This window comes from Bos javanicus, chromosome 12 (assembly GCF_032452875.1).
Source record: "Bos javanicus breed banteng chromosome 12, ARS-OSU_banteng_1.0, whole genome shotgun sequence".
Classification (NCBI taxonomy): Eukaryota; Metazoa; Chordata; class Mammalia; order Artiodactyla; family Bovidae; genus Bos; species Bos javanicus.
This window is the reverse complement of record NC_083879.1, coordinates 24,040,500-24,055,446: the sequence shown is the minus strand read 5'-3', so window position 1 is coordinate 24,055,446 and position 14,947 is coordinate 24,040,500. Positions and strand designations below refer to the sequence as shown.

General features: G+C 38.2%; 1 protein-coding gene across 6 annotated transcripts in view; it reads right to left on the bottom strand.

Moving 5' to 3' along the window:
• The window catches only part of TRPC4 (transient receptor potential cation channel subfamily C member 4), a 207,654-nt gene that overhangs the window by 154,720 nt on the left and 37,987 nt on the right, over nt 1-14,947 (bottom strand). For 3 of the 6 annotated variants that reach the window (XM_061434723.1, XM_061434726.1, XM_061434724.1), the window contains 2 exons: nt 14,095-14,266; nt 13,752-13,806 (listed from right to left, as the gene is read on the bottom strand). The exons of 2 other annotated variants lie outside the window; for them this stretch is intronic. The gene's annotated coding sequence lies outside the window, so the exon portion shown is untranslated. The remainder of the gene's footprint in view (nt 1-13,751; nt 13,807-14,094; nt 14,267-14,947) is intronic. One more of the 6 variants, XM_061434727.1, reaches the window with a different exon arrangement.

Genomic DNA, 14,947 nt, shown 5'->3' with positions numbered 1-14,947 from the left:
TTGGGACTTACACAGTATTGCATCCCAATCCAAAGCAAGTGGTTACTGCCCCAAATTTACTGATGAATCAACAAATTAATGATTATATTTTTAGAATTATTTCTCTGTTTTTGGGGGTAAAGGAATAAAATTAACAGGGTAAAATTTCTTTAATCATGTGCTGAAAGATTGTTTAGCCCACTGAATGCCACAATGAATAGCTGGACAGCCAGTCAGTGGTCATAAGTTACTGAATAGCCTGGGCAAAATGCTTTCTTTCTTTCTTTTTTTTTTTTTTTACCTATTTTTATTCTCTACATACCTTACCCACAAGCTTTTTTTTCCCCCACAAAGACCTATAACATGTAAATCAACACATCTATAACTCTCACCTTTGGAATATGCTTTCTATCACTACTATCTAAATCTCAGAAGGACGTAAGACTTAAGTCACTTGACTGATACTTCCAGGGAAATGAGAGCACAGAGGGGGGAAAAAAAAGTACAAGACAGCCAGGGCCGGCAAACTGAATATCTCATAAAGGGAGAAATCAAGTTTATATACCAGTTAATAGGAGACTAAAATATGCATATTAATATTTACAGAATTATAAAGAGGATAGGAGAAAAACAGAGGAATAAAAGTAATCAAGAGTAAGAATTTAAAAAAGCAATTGGCGATACTGGTAGAATGATCATGAAATGAACCAGCAAACTTAAAGTTCAGATCGTTGACATTTTCCCAGTTTGAAACTGTAAAAGTGAAGAGAAAAAGAGAATAGATGGGTAAGAGCCAACATCTATAATATAGCAAATGACTGAAGAGAAAATAAATAATGGTGTGTGGGACATATTTTTAGTAGTAATGACCAAGAATTTTCATAATTACAGAAGATAAAAGACCTCATATGGAAAGAATCCATAGCATCATGTAAGACATAGAAGAACAGCTGCTTCATAGATTGAGAAAATTATAAAGGAGGAGAAAAAAAAATCCCCTAAGAGAATTGCTACCACTTTCAACATAAGGAATAGCTAGGTCAAAATAAATTTTTGTTCTATAAAATGTTTTCTCAGGGGTGATAAGACTGTAAACCAATAAATAATTCAAGATTTCAGTGTTCCCATCAAGAAATTCCTGCAATTAAATTTACCTAAGATAACATCCTGCTCACCTGGGCAAACAGCTTTCTTATCTTTCTTATCAAGATTCTCTCCAGACCCCTCACTTGGCTAAATCTGTTTAGTTGATGAGTCGTCCCTGACCCTTTGTGACTGCATGGACTAGTAGCCACCAGGCTCCTCTGTCCATGGATTTCCCAGGCAAGCATCCTGGAGTGGATTGCCATTTCCTTCTCCAGGGAATCTTCCTGGCCCAGGGATCGAACCTGCACTTCCTGCATTGGCAGGAGGATTCTTTATTGCTGAGCCTCCAGGGAAGCTCTGGCTAAATCTACCAATCCTAAATTAGTAACATCACATATATTGCCCAATCTCCATCATTCTCCCATCTTGAAAGATCCACCTTAAATCCCTTGCACACAGGGCAGATCTCTATGGATATTCTTTCCAGCTGGCCCCTCTGGTGGCACTACACAGCTATATCAATGTGATGTCCTCCCTACTGCTAAGAGTGATAATGAATTTATCCTTATTTTACTAGAAAATCATGATAATATTTTGGGAAGTCCAGTACATAAAATGAATAAAGGATCAGATTAATATCAGACCTCTTAACAGCAAATTTGAAGGTTAGAATATAATGAGGTATTGACTGAAAAGTTGAGATGGATAAAAGCCTCCCCTCTCAACATGAACTTTGAAACTAGAATTTCATATCTTTTTAAAATTATTTAAATGCAGGAAGGAATAAAATTAGTCTCATGCATACCGCCTTGGAAGATTGTTCACACAAAGACCATATTTGATCACAGGATGGCACTACAATATGTGGAAAGTATAGGTATAAAAAGAATGATTTCTACGGTTTAAGCAGTTGAATTTTTGTCTCCATTGCTCACTGATCTACATGCATGGATTAGAAAAGGGTCTGGTACATAACAAGTGTATAATGAATATTTGCTGCAGGCATAAAATATCTATTAAACATCTGTATGTCAAATGTGCGTATTAAACATTGACAGCACCCTGGGAAATGAAAGTCAACATCCTTGAGAAACATGGCAAGAGCTGGGAGAGATGGAGATCTGCTTTCCGTAGGGTGATTGGGGGTGGCCTCTCTGTGACATGAAAGATGATAAAATGGCAGCTAAGCAACATTTAAAAGTTCAGAGAAGACCATTATGTTAAAAATGATCTGAAAGTGGGAAAACAGTGAAGCAGGGACAGCATGATGCATTCTAGGATGTAGAAGAGGGAGAGCTTGTCAATAGAGTACTGCATGTAAGGGAGAGAGTGGAGGCAATGAGTCTATAACCAGGAAATGCAGGGCAAAGATTTGGGAATGTATTCAAAACATAGTTCTTGAATGGCCTTGAGCTGGGAACGTATGTAATCCAAGTTCTGCCTTTAATGGTCACTTAGGCTGCTATGGTTTTTCCTGTGGTCATGTATGGATATGAGAGTTGGACTGTGAAGAAGGCTGAGCGCCGAAGAATTGATGCTTTTGAACTGTGGTGTTGGAGAAGACTCTTGAGAGTCCCTTGGACTGCAAGGAGATCCAACCAGTCCCTTCTAAAGGAGATCAGCCCTGGGATTTCTTTGGAAGGAATGATGCTAAAGCTGAAAGTCCAGTACTTTGGCCACCTCATGTGAAGAGTTGACTCATTGGAAAAGACTCTGATGCTGGGAGGGATTGGGGGCAGGAGGAGAAGGGGACGACAGAGGATGAGATGACTGGATGGCATCACTGACTCGATGGACGTGAGTCAGAGTGAACTCCGGGAATTGGTGATGGGCAGGGAGGTCTGGTGTGCTGTGATTCATGGGGTCGCAAAGACTCGGACACGACTGAGAGAATGATCTGATCTGAGGCTGCTGATTGATTTGGAAACAAGAGTTCAACCTCTGGGTTGGGGAGATCACCTGGGGAAGGAAATAGCACCCACTCCAGTATTCTTGCCTGGGAAATCCCATGGACAGAAGAGCCTGGTAGGCTATAGTCCACAGAGTTGCAAGAGTCAGACACAGCTTAGTGACTAAACCACCACCAAGAGTGAAAACCGAGAGACCATCTGCCAATAGAACGAGTGAGTGCCATTCCACAGTCTACATCATGAAGGAGGAAACATGGAACTCTAGGATTAATAATGCAAAACTTGGGGACTTCCCTGGTGGTCTTGTAATTAAGATTTTGCCTTCCAACACAGAGGGCATGGGTTTGATCCCTGGTCGGGGAGCTAAGACCCCACATGCCTTGTGGCCAAAACACAAAAGCAGAAAAAATATTGTAACAAATTAAATAAAGACTTTAAAAATGGTCCACATCAAAAAAAAAATCTTTAAAAAAAGAATGCAAAATTCAGACTGATGGTGGAATGTAGGTGGAGATTTAAGTGTCTGCTCATATTTTATTGAACAAAGAGGGATAAGATGGAGATCTACTTTTGGTAGGGTGGTCGGGGTGGTTTATTAATATTTTATTAGCTCTGATTTAATATATTTGAGGTAATCTTTCTCTAATCCTTTCCCATATCCCTATTTTTCATACCTTTGCAGAATGTGAAGATTTTTAAGGATATACCATTTTGTAACAAGAATGAAGGTATATATATTGCTACTACAACACCAGAAACAGTTTTACTACTTTCATTGTGTCAAAGGTGTCACTAATTGTCCTGTTGACAACGAAAGCATAATTTGCTGTAAAAGAAGCAATATTCAGAAGAAATGTGGAGGGAAGGCGATACATATTACAAGAAAGTAGTTTACCAGATTACACCAAGAAAGACAAAATAACCTGGTTTCAAAAATGACATATTCAAGAGCAAAATTTATGCAAACGTCACCCAGAACAATCAGATCCTGTAGTCCATAGCCAACATTCAGTTTCTGACATTGTGTGTGCACAGATGCATATGTATGAATGCTAACTATGGAAACAGTGAGTCCTTTGACCAAAGGAGAAAGAAATAAATCTTGTAATCATAGCAAAAGTAATATAAAAGGCTTAAATCTATGTGTATGCAATAGAATTTTTGATAAATATATGACTCTTAAATGTAAAAAAATACCAATTAGATTACTGCAGAAGCAAAGATGTCACAGGGCTTAGATGTTATTGCTGGTGATGCTGGCGGTGGTAGTGGTGGTGGTAGCAGTGTGTGAGGGAGAGAGAGAGAAGTAATTCAATACATATTTCATAAAAGCATATCATTAGAGAAGCATTAAAAATAAGGGCAGGAAATGGAATGATAATAAGCAATGTTGAGACAGTTAAAAGTTTTGGAAATAATTATTTCAGAATACCATGAGAATGGTTGAATTGCATTTAAAAGTCGAATATTGAAACAAAATGATGGGAAAGCATCAACAAATGTTAGTCAATCCTTTCAGTGGGGAAGAATTTTCTAAGCAAAAAATAGTGGAGAAATGACTATGAGGAAGACTCATGGTATGCATACACAGAATTCAAAAATTCTTAGTAGTAAAACATAATGTAGAAAATTAAAAGATAAAATAACTAGGAGAATTATTAAAACTAAATATGACTGAGAAGAGGTTATTAAATAGAAAACAAAAATCACTAAGAGTCAGAGAATAAAAAGAACAGCTTCTTCCAAGAATAGAAAATATACCTGGAAGATATCATTTGAAAGTGCATTCTACTTTACTGACCTCTATAACTATGAAGTCTACCAGTAAGACAGACACATTGCATGCCAAATGTGATCATATTATATATAAAAGAATGACCAGTACCAGAAAGGATGCAATGAAAATATTTCTCTTGTTAAATTGCTGGTGATAGTTGAAAGTGGAAAGGAACTGGAAAAATGTATATTGGTCTTTTGAAAGGTTCAAGCCCTTTACCCCATGAATATCTCTCCCAGGAATCTATCTTAGAGCTGTATTTTACAAAGCAGGTGATGATGTATGCACAAAAGGAAAAATAACTCTTACATATTGTTGAGAAAAACTGGAGAGACGTCAAGACTTAAAAACCAGTCATTGTCAGCTCATCAATTAACAGCTAAATATCTACTTAATAAAAAGTGTGCCACTTAAATAAAATAATATGATTAGAAATTAGTATTATGTAAAATAAGCATATTAAGATCTTTGCTAATCATGGAAAAATTTTTGAACACAGTAAAATTAATAGCTACACCAAGGATAAAACCTATGAGAAGGTGGTAACTATTAATACACTCATAATTAAGAAAGGTCACTGATGGGTAACTGAATGATTTCTGTTCTTGCCTAAATTTTCTAAGTTTTTGATAAGGAGAACACAATATATTTTACTAAAAAAAACAGCCTCTTAATCAAAAAGAAATTTTAGTTTATAAAAGAAAAAATCAGCTGTCCTTGATAACTAGCAGAACTCTCAAGTTTAAAATATATTTGACTTGTTTTTCATGACTCCAAAAGCTAGAACAAAGAGGAATGGGTAGAGATGATAAAGAAAACACTTTCTTCTCATCTAAGGGATGATCTATTAACAGTAATATTTCTTGTCAAGGATTAAATGTTTCTCTTAGAGACTAGTAAACTCTGTTGCTGAGAGTATTCAAGGGTGAAAGAGACAACTCAAAGGGAAAAGCTGGAGAGAGAATTCAAGAACTAGACAGATGACTTAACTTGGATAATCTTTAATGACTGTAGCGATTAGACTCTGACGCTATTAGTCTCTGCTTTTGTCGTTGTCTCTGACAATGAGCCATGTAACTTTAGACACATTGCTAACATTGCCATTCTTCCTATTCCTCTCTTAAAGTTATAATAAATCATCTTCATACTTTCATTTTCTTGTTTAGTCACTAAATCGTGTCCCACTGTTTTGCAACCCTACAGACTATAGCTCACCAGGCTTCCCCGTCCATGAAAATTTCCAGGCAAGAATACTGGAGTGGATTGCCATTTCCTCCTCCAAGGGATCTTTCTGACCCAGGGATCAAACCCATGTCTTCTGTATTGCAGGTAGATTCATTTTCATTATAGGGGACTGGAATGCAAAAGTAAGAAGTCAAGAAACACCTGGAGTAACAGGCAAATTTGGCCTTGGAATACAGAATGAAGCAGGGCAAAGACTAATAGAGTTTTGCCAAGAAAATGCACTAGTCATAACAAACACCCTCTTCCAACAACACAAGAGAAGACTCTGTACATGGACATCACCAGATGGTCAACACCGAAATCAGATTGATTATATTCTTTGCAGCCAAAGATGGAGAAGCTCTATACAGTCAGAAAAAACAAGACCAGGAGCTGACTGTGGCTCAGACCATGAACTCCTTATTGCCAAATTCAGACTTAAATTGAAGAAAGTAGGGAAAACCTCTAGACCACTCAGGTATGACCTAAATCAAATCCCTTATGATTATACACTGGAACTGAGAAATAGATTTAAGGGACTAGATCTGATAGATAGAGTGCCTGATGAGCTATGGAATGAGGTTCGTGACATTGTACAGGAGACAAGGATCAAGACCATTCCCATGGAAAAGAAATGCAAAAAAGCAAAATGGCTGTCTGGGGAGGCCTTACAAATAGCTGTGAAAAGAAGAGAAGTGAAAAGCAAAGGAGAAAAGGAACGATATAAGCATCTGAATGCAGAGTTCCAAAGAATATCAAGAAGAGATAAGAAAGCCTTCCTCAGTGATCAATGCAAAGAAATAGAGGAAAACAACAGAATGGGAAAGACTAGAGATCTCTTCAAGAAAATCAGAGATACCAAAGGAACATTTCATGCAAAGATGGGCTCGATAAAGGACAGAAATGGTATGGATCTAACAGAAGCAGAAGATATTAAGAAGAGGTGGCAAGAATACACAGAAGAACTGTACAAAAAAGATCTTCATGACCCAGATAATCACGATGGTGTGATCACTGACCTAGAGCCAGACATCCTGGATTATGAAGTCAAGTGAGCCTTAGAAAGCATCACTACAAACAAAGCTAATGGAGGTGATGGAATTCCAGTTGAGCTGTTCCAGGTCCTGAAAGATGATGCTGTGAAAGTGCTGCACTCAAGATGCCAGCAAATTTGGAAAGCTCAGCAGTGGCCACAGGACTGGAAAAGATCAGTTTTCATTCCAATCCCAAAGAAAGGCAATGCCAAAGAATGCTCAAACTACTGCACAATTGCACTCCTCTCACATGCTAGTAAAGTAATGCTCAAAATTCTCCAAGCCAGGCTTCAACAATATGTGAACCGTGAACTTCCTGATGTTCAAGCTGGTTTTAGAAAAGGCAGAGGAACCAGAGATCAAATTGCCAACATCCGCTGGATCATCAAAAAAGCAAGAGAGTTCCAGAAAAACATCTATTTCTGCTTTATTGACTATGCCAAAGCCTTTGACTGTGTGGATCACAATAAACTGTGGAAAATTCTGAAAGAGATGGGAATACCAGACCACCTGATCTGCCTCTTGAGAAATTTGTATGCAGGTCAGGAAGCAACAGTTAGAACTGGACATGGAACAACAGGCTGGTTCCAAATAGGAAAAGGAGTTCGACAAGGCTGTATATTGTCACCCTGTTTATTTAACTTCTATGCAGAGTACATCATGAGAAACGCTGGACTGGAAGAAACACAAGCTGGAATCAAGATTGCCGGGAGAAATATCAATCACCTCAGATATGCAGATGACACCACCCTTATGGCAGAAAGTGAAGAGGAACTGAAAAGCCTCTTGATGAAGGTGAAAGTCGAGAATGAAAAAGTTGGCTTAAAGCTCAACATTCAGAAAACAAAGATCATGGCATCCGGTCCCATCACTTCATGGGAAATAGATGGGGAAACAGTGGAAACAGTGTCAGACTTTATTTTTCTGGGCTCCAAAATCACTACAGATGGTGACTGCAGCCATGAAATTAAAATACGCTTACTCCTTGGAAGGAAAGTTATGACCAACCTAGATAGTATATTCAAAAGCAGAGACATTACTTTGCCAACAAAGGTCCATCTAGTCAAGGCTATGGTTTTTCCTGTGGTCACGTATGGATGTGAGAGTTGGACTGTGAAGAAGGCTGAGCGCTGAAGAATTGATGCTTTTAAACTGTGATGTTGGAGAAGACTCTTGAGAGTCCCTTGGTTGCAAGGAGATCCAACCAGTCCATTCTAAAGGAGATCAGCCCTGGGATTTCTTTGGAAGGAATGATGCTAAAGCTGAAACTCCAGTACTCTGGCCACCTCATGCGAAGAGTTGACTCATTGGAAAAGACTCTGATGCTGGGAGGGACTGGGGGCAAGAGGAGAAGGGGACGACAGAGGATGAGATGGCTGGATGGCATCACTGACTCGATGGACATGAGTCTGAGTGAACTCTGGGAGTTGGTGATGGACAGGGAGGCCTGGCGTGCTGCGATTCATGGGGTCGCAAAGAGTCGGACATGGCTGAGCGACTGATCTGATCTGATCATTGCCACTGAGCCACCAGGGAAAACCTTCATGTTTTCATAAAGCTTGACTTAAATTTTTACAATACTAGGTTATTTGTATTCGGTTTTGTTATATGACTTTTTGCTCTTAGTTACAGAAAGGGTGTCTCTTCATTATATACAGATGAGGTTTCCAAAAAAAATTGTTTCCAAATGTATTAGCTGTTTAGATAAACACAACTGTCAGAAATCCTGACATTTATGATAGCTATGAAGAGAAATTAGCTTTTTGAAGATAGAACACGGTTTTCAGAAATTTCCATTGTCGTCTTCACTCTAAATATTTATTATGAAGTTAATTTAGGTGTTTCTATTTCTAAAAAGTACAATTTTATTAATAAAACTAAAATATATATTTTTGCTTGGATAGTGAAGATATAGATGTAGTTTTACCATCATGGTGGAATTAAGCAGAAGGTTTTTATTAGGGGTATAATTTTAAAAATTCACACATTTATCTTTTTTTGTTTTAGTTGTAAATAAGACAGTCTACATCAGTTTCTTTTCTCCTAAATGGTAGTTACTATGTGACATTCATTTCTCATATAGGCTTTATTTGAAGCATTTGGAGGAAATATAACAGTAGTAAACAGGGTTCCCTGTACTTACTGATTATATAATTTGTTTTATCTAGAATTATCAAAAGAGCTCTTTAGCACTGGGGGGACAAAACTGGACCCGCCTGTAATCACTAATATACAGTAACTAATTTTTTTTTTTATGTTTAGAGGTTTAATTCATGAATGTTTCTCAATCCATTATTCTCTATATCCCTAAAACAACCTGTCCTGCTATTAAAAAGGAAAAGACAGGGTAGTTTTTTCTGTTCACTCATTTTCAGTGACTGAAGATAGCGTGCTGAGCCCAGTAGTAAGGTCCTGAAGCTAATTCATTTATATGAGTCCATTGCAGTTTTAGGCAAGGAGTCACCTTTGGTGAAGCAAGGCCTTCTCCTCTATTTGAAGGTACATTCTTTAGGATGAGAAAGAACTCCTGATTCTATGCTAGTTTCTGTTTCTAGGATAATTGTCATTGTTCAGAAGCAGTTAGACTTTTTACACAATGGCTCTCCTATTACGCCTTTTAGAATGTGGGTTATGCCAATTATGTTCTAAATTACTCTGTGATCTTTATTATTCCCTACCAAATACTGAATCTTTCAATGATTGTACAAATTTGGGAATATGAAAGAACTATACCAAGTCACAGGAAAAGATACATTTCTGTGTCTCAGAAAAATTGTCAACTTCTGCTAGAGCACGCAGCCACTCAGTGTTACATCCAGAGGATGCGGCCAAAGGGTGAGCAATCGAAGCTGGTGGCTTCAGTGAGCAGTCAGAGGCAGACATGGTAAACACCTCAGGCTAAATCCTATTCCACATGCCCAAGCAATCTTTGGTCTAGGCAGGTGGGAGCAAAAATTCCATTAGGGCAGCTACTTAACGAGGCCGGTCCCTCCATGTCCCTAGAAATTTGTTCTTACATTATAGGTTAGACCCCCAAAGATTGAGTCTATTTTAAAACTGTTCCTTGTAACAACAAAAACAACACTTACAGAACTAGGCACTGTATGCTAGGCACTGTCCTAAATTTTACTTGTATGAACTCAATTCTCAGGAAACCCCCTTGGGGCAATCACTATTATTAGTGACCCATAGGATGGTTAGTGAGATAACTAACTTGACAAGGTCACAAGGGTTTTTATAAGTGTGTTCCCTACTCTGAGTCCAATTTTCTTTATCCCCTATTACACATTTTGCTATTCTCTCTGTTAATGAATGGCCATTATGTTTCCCAGTGACTGGGTTTTATCATGTTGTCTAATTTTCCAGCAGTTGCCTTACCTGTAGTTGGTCTCCTAACTCTGAACCTCAGATTCCTCATTACTGGCTGTCAGAGAATCCTTTTGACTTCAACAACACTGCCGGACCTCACCTAAACATCAGTCCCTCAGATCTTAGGCAGATTGACTCTTGGCTGCCATATTAACCTATACTCAACGTAATGGAATTTTATTTGTCATTCCCCCACCGGCTCTTCTCTTTGGAGAATATTTTCAGGCTGTAAATAACTTCTAAAAAGACCCACGGCAAGTCAGTCCCCTCATCTCCCCCTCCCCACTCTCCAGTCACAGCATCTCAAATAATCTGGGTCAATTCGCTATGAAGGCAGCTAGGAAAAGAGAACATAATTTAGTCCTTTGCTCCTGTGAGATGTAGCAATTAGTAAATAATTAAGTGTGGGTTTCACTCCCAATGTTAAATTAAGCCCAGAAGGTTAAAGCTCAGTAGAATTGTGCTGCAAGGCAACGCTCACTTTCTTTGCTGTTTCTGGATGGTAATTCAGATTGAATAACATCCTAAAAGCACTATACAGTTAACAGGAAAGCAGAAGGCATAAATATTATAAAAGGCAATCTTTTCCTTTTGTCTTGAACTTTAAAATCTTTCACCCAATCTTTTCATGTCCTTTCAATTTACCAAGTGAGTTTATTTCTACGCTGAACTCAAACATCAATTATGCAGAGTAAAAACAAATTAGTTTTTTTAAAACCAGACTGCTTAGAATACTCTCCATAAAAGTTCATTATGCACAAGGAATTCAGCATCTCCTAAATACCTCTAACAAGTATAGTAATTACCATAGCAACTTAGAAGATGACATTTATTTGGCAAAGCAACTTTTCACAGGTTATTTGGTTATTGTCCAAATGTATGATAGATTTGCCTTCCAGAGAATTCTGTTATTCTGTACTGTCATTTGCTCTATGACACTGTGATCTTTTTTTTTTTAGCAATATAAAGCTAAATCATGATGTTTAAATACTCATCCTAGAAGTTTATCTTCTCAGTATATTGGCATCGAATGATTTAAGACCGCATTTAAAACAGCTTTTATCAGCAGGCATATTAGTACATTCTTCCAAATTCACTGAGCTCTATGTCTTTGGAAATTTAACAGATATGATAGGATTATTTACGTAAGTGGTATAGTTTATTTTCCATCAAGTCTTCATTTAAACTTTAACTAAATGAAGCTAATTCTCTTTAAGTCAAAGTTCTCTTGTTATTCTAAGAGTTGGCCTAAATTAATTTAAGGAACTGATTTAAGAAACAAGTAAGAGCTATGGTTTATTTCATAGAATTCTCCATTCTGACTGGCTCCATTACAAACAGCTCTTAGATCTTTGCTAATTTTCTCTGCTTCCTGGGGACCCAGCTGCCCTAAGGAAATTGAGGAATTAAACTACCAACATCTACTCTAATTCTAACAGATATGATCCCACACCACCTCAGATAAAACAGTTTATTAGTTTTGTAAACATCTGCTGGTTTATTAAAATTATCATGAAAGTAAAGCTGGAAGTTGATATTTTAGTTGTCAGTGTACCATTCAAAATTGCAATCCCCCAGCGCCATGATATTAAAAACCTCATAGGTGCTTTGTATGCATTAGTGGACTATTTGGATGAAAACCTAAAAAAAAAAAAAATTATCTATCAAATATTTTGTCTACGGAGTATGAGAAATTGGAATACATATAAATTTTATTTTTCTTAAACCAGATGTTTGACACATTGTAATTACAGCCTTCTGCCAATGAAACCAACATTATTTGGAAGTAAAATAATCATTATTATTCAAATTCTATGACTTTTTTGTATGAATTTTAATGAAGATTAGATATACTAGAAATATATTTTAGTCAATAATTATTTTAGATCTCCTCTTTAAATGTTATATAATGGATGACTATAGCAAATACCATCTTAACAGGAGATAACTTTCATTATCAATACTTAATCAATGTTATATTTGGGGGATTTAGCAATAGCATAGAGTTTAACTTGATCTTTGATAAATTTCTGCAAAAATCATCTGATTTCTCTAGTTGATAATTTTTGAAAAATTTCTGTGTATGATGGTTAATTTTGTCAACCTGGCTGGAATGCCCAAATATATGGTTAAACTTTTCTAGGTATGTCTATGGGGTGTTTCCAGAATAGATTAGCGTTTGAAATAATGGACGGAGTGAAGCAGATTACCATCCCTAATGTGGGTGGGCTCTCAGTCTTTTGAGAGCCTGAATAGAGAACAAAAAGGTAGAGGAGGACTGAATTCGCTTTCTGCCTGACTGCTAAGTTGAAACATTGGTCTCCTGATACTGGACTGGGACTGTGTTCCTGGTTCTTAGGCCTTCAGACTGAGACTGGAATTTATGCCACCAGCTGCCTTAGTTCTCGGGTTGACAGACGACAGACTGTGGTACTTCTCATCCTCCAAACTGTGTGAGTCAATTCCTTATGACATATATCATTTCAATCTATGTATATGTGTGTGTATCTATCTATCTAGGCGTGCTCAGTTGAGTCCGACTCTTTGTGACCCCATGGCCTGTAGCCCTCAGGGCTCCTCGGTCCATGGGATTTTCCAGGCAAGAATACTGGAGTGGCTTGCTGTTTCCTTCTCCAGGGGGTCTTCCTGATCCAGGGATCAAACCTGCATCTCCTGTGTCTCCTGCATTGGCAAGCAGATTCTTTACTACTGAGTCACCAAAGCAACTGCCGATCATCTGTCATCTATCTATCCTCTGTTTCTCCTATTGATTCTGTTTCTCTGCTGCTGCTGCTGCTAAGTCGCTCCAGTCATGTCCGACTCTGTGCGACCCCATAGATGGCAGCCCACCAGGCTCCTCTGTCCCTGGGATTCTCCAGGCCAGAATGCTGGAGTGGGTTGCCATTTCCTTCTCCAATGCATGGAAGTGAAAAGTGAAAGTGAAGTCTGTTTCTCTCAGTCAGTCAGTCAGTTCAGTGGCACAGTAGTGTCCAACTCTTTGCGACCCCATGGATTGCAGCACGCCAGGCCTCCCTGTCCATCACCAACTCCCGGAGTTCACTCAAACTCACATCCATCGAGTTGGTGATGCCATCCAGCCATCTCATCCTCTGTCGTCCCCTTCTTCTCCTGCCCCTAATCCCTCCCAGCATCAGAGTCTTTTCCAATGAGTCAACTCCTCGCATGAGGTGGTCAAAGGGAACCCCAATACCCTGCACTTTCAGCTGCCTCTTCTTTTGTCAAATTTAGAACCCCTTTTGAGTGTCTGTAGTTTGCACTTTTAAAAAACATAAGATTTGTACTCAGCAACAGCTAGTTTGTACCCCAATACTATGCCTTCAACCAGTGTGGGGTCTACACATAATAACCTACCTTGGAGTTATGTTTTCTCATGTGTGAAATCACGATAGCACTGACTCTCAGAATCCTGTGTTAAAAAGTCAAGATAAAATATATTAAGCTTGAATGGTGCTTGAATTCTAGAAGATACACAATAAATGCCTATTCAGTTTCAGCCTTGACCATACCGTACACTGTAATACGGTAACTAAATTTCACAACCCAGAAAGTTTTGGTCTGAGAGACCTCAGGTGATTTTACATTTCTTATAAGATTAAAACACTAGAGCCTTAGTACCCTTGCTTCTAAACTGACAATAGAAGGTGTGTTGGTTTAGGAGCCTAAGAATTGGGTTTTGTAGTCTCCTGCCACTTACCCTCAGGGTAGTTATCTCCTCTCCTTGGAGACTCTGTCTGGTAGATAATGATGCCCACATGCTGGGTTGTTGCTCTGCAAATGTGGTTCAATGTACAAAAGTGGCTGATACTCGGATATTCATTGGATGGTGATCATCTTTAGTTTCCTTGAATTTCTAACTGGCAACATTTCTAGATGTAAACTCATGAAAATAATTTGTCAATATAGGTTAAAATTGAGTTTAAATTTCTATAAATTTAAGACACATGTAAATTAGCACACATATTCCATGATACATGTATACAGAATGTAATAGCCACTATATAGTTTTTTATGCAAGAAATATTTAAATTAACTTTATAAAATTAACCTCCAGACTATAAGAGACATTGATTAACTAAGTTCAAAGTTTATGAGAGGACCTAGTTTTAATAATTTACTACAGATACTTACTCCTTGGAAGGAAAGTTATGACCAACCTAGATAGCATATTCAAAAGCAGAGACATTACTTTGCCAACAAAGGTTTGTCTAGTCAAGGCTATGGTTTTTCCTGTGGTCATGTATGGATGTGAGAGTTGGACTGTGAAAAAGGCTGAGCACCGAAGAATTAATGCTTTTGAACTGTGGTGTTGGAGAAGACTCTTGAGAGTCCCTTGGACTGCAAGGAGATCCAATCAGTCCATTCTGAAGGAGATCAGCCCTGGGATTTCTTTGGAAGGAATGATGCTAAAGCTGAAACTTCAGTACTTTGGCCACCTCATGCGAAGAGTTGACTCATTGGAAAAGACTCTGATGCTGGGAGGGACTGGGGGCAAGAGGAGAAGGGGACGACAGAGGATGAGATGGCTGGATGGCATCACCGACTCGATG